This window comes from Anopheles funestus, assembly GCF_943734845.2.
Source record: "Anopheles funestus chromosome X unlocalized genomic scaffold, idAnoFuneDA-416_04 X_unloc_38, whole genome shotgun sequence".
NCBI classification, from domain to species: Eukaryota; Metazoa; Arthropoda; class Insecta; order Diptera; family Culicidae; genus Anopheles; species Anopheles funestus.
The window spans coordinates 213,439-219,661 of record NW_026045163.1 but is presented as its reverse complement, the minus strand read 5'-3'; the positions used below and the strand labels follow the sequence as shown (position 1 = coordinate 219,661).

Genomic DNA, 6,223 nt, shown 5'->3' with positions numbered 1-6,223 from the left:
CATCAAAGAGGTTTTCGATTGAATTTCCCCATGTTTCACAACGTACTCTTAGCGGTATCCTACGATACGTCTCACTCTATTTGTGTGTGTGCGCGTTTACGTGCGTGCGATTTATGCGGTTCACCCCTTTACTTTCAGCGCCCTGCGGTCCCAACAAAGGTCCCGAGCACGCCATTATGCACAGTGTGGAAGCGTGTTTCCCCCACGACACTAGACGGGCTGCTCGCCATAGTGTTCTATTGTGGCACGCTCCACCCTGAAGTTTGGTTTGTTGTATATCAAGGAATTGATAGGCACTCAAGAATGTGTGCATCGGCCGGGTTTAATCGTCCGACGCGCAATATGCGTTCAACTTATCGGTGTTCATGTGTCCTGCAGTTCACATTGTGACGCGCATTTAGCTGCGGTCTTCATCGATCCATGAGCCGAGTGATCCCCTGCCTAGGGTTTTATAGTAAGGTTCCCAATGTAACACAATCCCGGTGGTACGTCCAAAGACTAACTTTCTGACTAAGTTGTCTTTATTACCCAATAGTCCCAGGCCTTGTGACTTGTGGCTCATGTCTACGCCCATGGCCACCATTCGCTAAGATAGTTTTGAAGTCACTTTGAAGGCCCAGGAACAACTCTCTTAGCACATCGGTTAACCTGACGCCGCAGTCAACTCATGTGCTTGGATCGGATCGAGCTATTGAGTATTGGGCCTGCATACTCGCTCATCCGTATCCTTTGCGTACCGCCCCATGGCCCTTGTATGTCTGCACCACAGTTCCTGTTCGTTCCGTGCCTATGGCCGGATACGTATTGCACATCGGTATACCTGTCGCTACTCAGGCAACTCGTGTGCGTGGATTGGATCGAGAACATGGTGTGTGCCCCATGTTATAATTGATAGTCCATATCCACTTTATAGGTTAAAGTCATAAGTTGTGATTGCACAACCATTCTTCATAAGAGTTTAATCACTCTTCAACTAACTTTCGTTCTGGTGTCTTGGTATCAAATCGCGTAAGACACAAGATTCTACTGGCCAAATAGAATCTAGCACATTGGTTAACCTGGCGCCGCAGTCAACTCATGTGCTTGGATCGGATCGAGCTATTGAGTATTGGGCCTGCATACTCGCTCATCCGTATCCTTTGCGTACCGCCCCATGGCCCCGTCCTTAGAGTTAATGACTAGTAGGCTTAACTCTTTGTATGTCTGCACCACAGTTCCCGTTCGTTCCGTGCCGTGGCCGGATACGTATTGCACATCGGTATACCTGTCGCTACTCAGGCAACTCGTGTGCGTGGATTGGATCGAGCTCATGGGGTGTGTAGAGATTCCATGTTATAATTGCAAGTCCATATCCACTTTATAGGTTAAAGTCATAAGTTGTGATTGCACAACCATACTTCATAAGAGTTTAATAACTCTTCAACTAACTTTCGTTCTGGTGTCTTGGTATCAAATCGCATAAGACACAAGATTCTACTGGCCAAATAGAATCTAGCACATTGGTTAACCTGACGCCGCAGTCAACTCATGTGCTTGGATCGGATCGAGCTATTGAGTATTGGGCCTGCATACTCGCTCATCCGTATCCTTTGCGTACCGCCCCATGGCCCCGTCCTTAGAGTTAATGACTAATAGGCTTAACTCTTTGTATGTCTGCACCACAGTTCCCGTTCGTTCCGTGCCGTGGCCGGATACGTATTGCACAACAGTAGATACCATCACCTGACGTATCTAACACACCACTATTGTAACTCGTCGTCGAAGGACCTTTCAAGTGCCTGATGGCCAGGGGAGCTCTTACACGGCACGGAGACACAGTGATGCTCGCCCATCACAGTGTACAACGATCGAGTTTGCTTAAGTGTCTGGGTACCTACACACCAGACACAATGCAATGGCCACGGATCCACACAAGGCACATCACATGCAGAAAGCTTCACCAGATTATGACACATACCACACTCTTGTAACTCGTCGTCGAAGGGGCGTTCAAAGTGCCTTACGGCTAGGGGAGATCTAGCACGGCACGGAGACACAGTGATGGTTGCCCATCAAAGTGTACAACGATCGAGTTTGCTTTCCGCGCAAGCGTTCTAAGTGTCTGGGTACCTACACACCAGACACAATGCAATGGCCACGGATCCACACAAGGCACATCACATGCAGAAAGCTTCACCAGATTCTGACACATACCACACTCTTGTAACTCGTCGTCGAAGGGGCGTTCAAAGTGCCTTACGGCTAGGGGGGATCTAGCACGGCACGGAGACACAGTGATGGTCACCCATCAAAGTGTACAACGATCGAGTTTGCTTTCCGCGCAAGCGTTCTAAGTGTCTGGGTATCTAAGCACCAGACACAATGCAATGGCCACGGATCCACACAAGGCACATCACATGCAGAAAGCTTCACCAGATTCTGACACATACCACACACATGCAACTCGTCGTCGAAGGGGCGTTCAAGTGCCTTACGGCTAGGGGAGATCTAGCTCGGCACGGGGACACAGTGATGGTCACCCATCAAAGTGTACAACGAACGAGTTGGCTTTCAACAAATTCTGACACATAGCAAGCGAGCGACCGAGCTACACCGAAGGCAGCCCATGGTTGGTCACTCGCGGACGATCATCAGTAATGATCCTTCCGCAGGTTCACCTACGGAAACCTTGTTACGACTTTTACTTCCTCTAAATCATCAAGTTCGGTCAACTTCAGCCATGCCAGCTGCAGCTCACGAAGGAACCGCGGAAGGTAAGCCTCCAGAAACCTCACTAAATAATCCATCGGTAGTAGCGACGGGCGGTGTGTACAAAGGGCAGGGACGTAATCAGCACTAGCTAATGACTAGTGCTTACTAGAAATTCCAGGTTCATGGGGACCGTTGCAGTCCCCAATCCCGACTAGATGGGCATTTTAGTGATTTCCCGTTCCTCTCGGAATGGGGGCGCCTATTGGCGAGAACACGCTGCGACCCACATTGTAGCACGCGTGCAGCCCAGAACATCTAAGGGCATCACGGACCTGTTATCGCTCATTCTCAGCTTGCTAAACACAAGTTGTCCCGCTAAGCAGGGCAAACGTAGCCGACGACCGCCCGTGAAGGCGCCGCCCGGCTGTAACGTCAGGTGCGCCCGGAGGCGCACTGCTGACAGCGTTCTAGTTAGCATGTTTGAGTCACGTTCGTTATCGGAATTAACCAGACAAATCATTCCACGAACTAAGAACGGCCATGCACCACTACCCTTAAATTTGAGAAAGAGCTATCAATCTGTCTTACCTCGATAAGTTTGGACCTGGTAAATTTTCCCGTGTTGAGTCAAATTAAGCCGCAAGCTCCACTTCTTGTGGTGCCCTTCCGTCAATTCCTTTAAGTTTCAACTTTGCAACCATACTTCCCCCGGAACCCGATTTTGGTTTCCCGGAAGCGACTGAGAGCACCGAATAGGGGTAGCGTCTCCCAATTGCTAATTGGCATCGTTTACGGTTAGAACTAGGGCGGTATCTAATCGCCTTCGATCCTCTAACTTTCGTTCTTGATTAAAGAAAGCATCCATGGCAAACGCTTTCGCTTCAGTTGGTCCTACGACGGTCTACGAATTTCACCTCTCGCGCCGTAATACCAATGCCCCCAACTACTTCTGTTAATCATTACCTCTAGGTTTCTGACAAACCAACGAAATCGTATAAACCGAGGTCATATTCCATTATTCCATGCAAGATTATTCTCGGCCAACGCCAACCCCACGGGGGGGCCGGACGCTTTGTCTTAGCCTGCTTTGAGCACTCTAATTTGTTCAAGGTAAATGTGAGTATCTTGAGCACCATGAGGAGCCCGTGCCGGAGTTAACCGGTAGCACGGTACTCGTTCACAGAGTAACGCCCAAGTACACCATTGTGAGTCGCAGCCGTGAGCGCGCGCACGAACGGCCCCGGCGTGTAACCGGGCGCCCGTGGCGGTCACGTGTCTGGACGGGCAATCAACTTCGAACGTTTTAACCGCAACAACTTTAATATACGCTAGTGGAGCTGGAATTACCGCGGCTGCTGGCACCAGACTTGCCCTCCACTTGATCCTTGTTGAAGGATTTATACTCAACTCATTCCAATTATGGACCATCGTTAGAGAGGTCCATATTGTTATTTCTCGTCACTACCTCCCCGTACTGGGATTGGGTAATTTACGCGCCTGCTGCCTTCCTTGGATGTGGTAGCCATTTCTCAGGCTCCCTCTCCGGAATCGAACCCTGATTCCCCGTTACCCGTCGCAACCATGGTAGTCCTCTACACTACCATCAATAGTTGATAGGGCAGACATTTGAAAGATCTGTCGTCAGTCGACAAGCGACCATACGATCTGCGTCCTTATCCAGACTTCAACTCAAGCCGCCCGGAGGCGATTGGTTTAACTAATAAGTGCACCAGTTCAGCTACCCGCGAGGGCAACAGTCCCGGCATGTTGCATGTATTAGCTCTGGATTTTCCACAGTTATCCAAGTAACTAGTGGTAGGATGATCTTGTGAATTATAGCTGTTATACTGAGCCTTATGCGGTTTCACATTCATTTATGTTTGTACTTAGACATGCATGGCTTAACCTTTGAGACAAGCGTATATTACTGGTAGGATCAACCAGAATTCGTTCCACTACAGACACACACTCGCTTAGTGGGAAATAAATTTCCACACAACTCTCTCTCTCTAGAACCATATGGAATGGCTCTTTGGTGTTGGGTAAGGCACCAATTTGTTGGGGTGTAACGGTCACCACCAACTTTAAGTTTGTTAGGGCACAACGGAAACCACTAACTAAACTTTAGGAAACTAAATTTCCTCACACATTATCTCTCACCATATTAGCACTAGGTGCTATCCACGATTGTACAACGTTTCAACTCTTGAATCGACCGTAGGGCCGCGGAATTGCTTCCGGGCCCCTATTCTCGCTATTAATTGTTCATCTCTTTCAATACATCGAGTTCGTTCCATTGGGTAGTTCGCATGGCGAACGTTTTGATGCAGCCCCCTGGGGGACCACGGCACTTTACACCGGGTATGGTGTATGCGCAACCTACAGATAACAATAAACCCCTTATGCGTGTGTAAACCGATGTTGGGCTGCTCAACATCTTTCATGGTTACATCACTTGCACCAGAACCCACGGTGCCGATTTGGTAATATGTTGTACATTTACTCTCAAGATGTACGCTTCGGCCCCTTATTCAGGGGCTCAAGCTATTACCAGCAAGAACAATCCTCATCCAGACTTGAACTCGAAACACCCGGAGGCGAACGGTTTAACTAATAAGTGCACCAGTCTTGAATCCATGCGTCGGTGGAAACAATGCCGGCGTGTTGCATGTATTAGCTCTGAACTTAGCGAGTGATTGCCTTGCAGCTGTCATACTGAGCGTAGAGCGTGATTATCGCTCACTTGAACCATGTTGAATGGCTCTTTGGTGTAGGGTAAGGCACCAATTTGTTGGGGCGTAACGGTCACCACCAACTTAAGACTTGCTTATAGGTATTTCAACGTTTTCAACTCTTAAATCGACCGTGTTTCATTATCATCTCTTCTTCTTATTAAATGCATCGAGTTCGTTCCATTGGGTAGTTCGCGTGGCGAACGGTTTGATGCAGCCCCCCGGGGGGGACCACGGCACTTTACACCGGGCATGGTGTATGCGCAACCTACAGATCACCAATATATTTGTGATCGATAATGCACACTTCTTACACGACTGACCAGTCGACAGCGCTGCCTTCCTATTATGCGTGTGTAAACCGATGTTGGGCTGCTCAACATCTTTCACGGTTACATCACTTGCACCCGAACCCATGGTGCCGATTTGGTAATATGTTGTACATGGTCTCAAGATGTACGCTTCGACCCCTTATTCAGGGGCTCAAGCTATTACCAGCAAGATCAATCCTCATCCAGACTTGAACTCGAAACACCCGGAGGCGAACGGTTTAACTAATAAGTGCACCAGTCTTGAATCCATGCGTCGGTGGAAACAATGCCGGCATGTTGCATGTATTAGCTCTGAACATAGCGAGTGATTGCCTTGTAGCTGTCGAACTGAGCGTAGAATGTGATTATCGCTCACTTGAAAGGGTCAAGCCCTTTCGAGTCGTCCGGTTTTTACGCCAGACGACTCGGTTCACCATCTTTCGGGATACAAGTTGACTAAGTGGTACCACTACACTAATCAACTTTCGA

The 6,223-nt window shown here is 48.8% G+C and overlaps 1 non-coding gene across 1 annotated transcript; it reads right to left on the bottom strand.

The window, feature by feature from the left end:
- Positions 1-291: 291 nt before the first annotated feature.
- On the bottom strand, positions 292-449 carry LOC125773518 (5.8S ribosomal RNA). The gene has a single exon (XR_007420176.1). It is a non-coding gene; the product is annotated as a 5.8S ribosomal RNA (ribosomal RNA).
- Between the last annotated feature and the right edge of the window lie 5,774 nt (positions 450-6,223).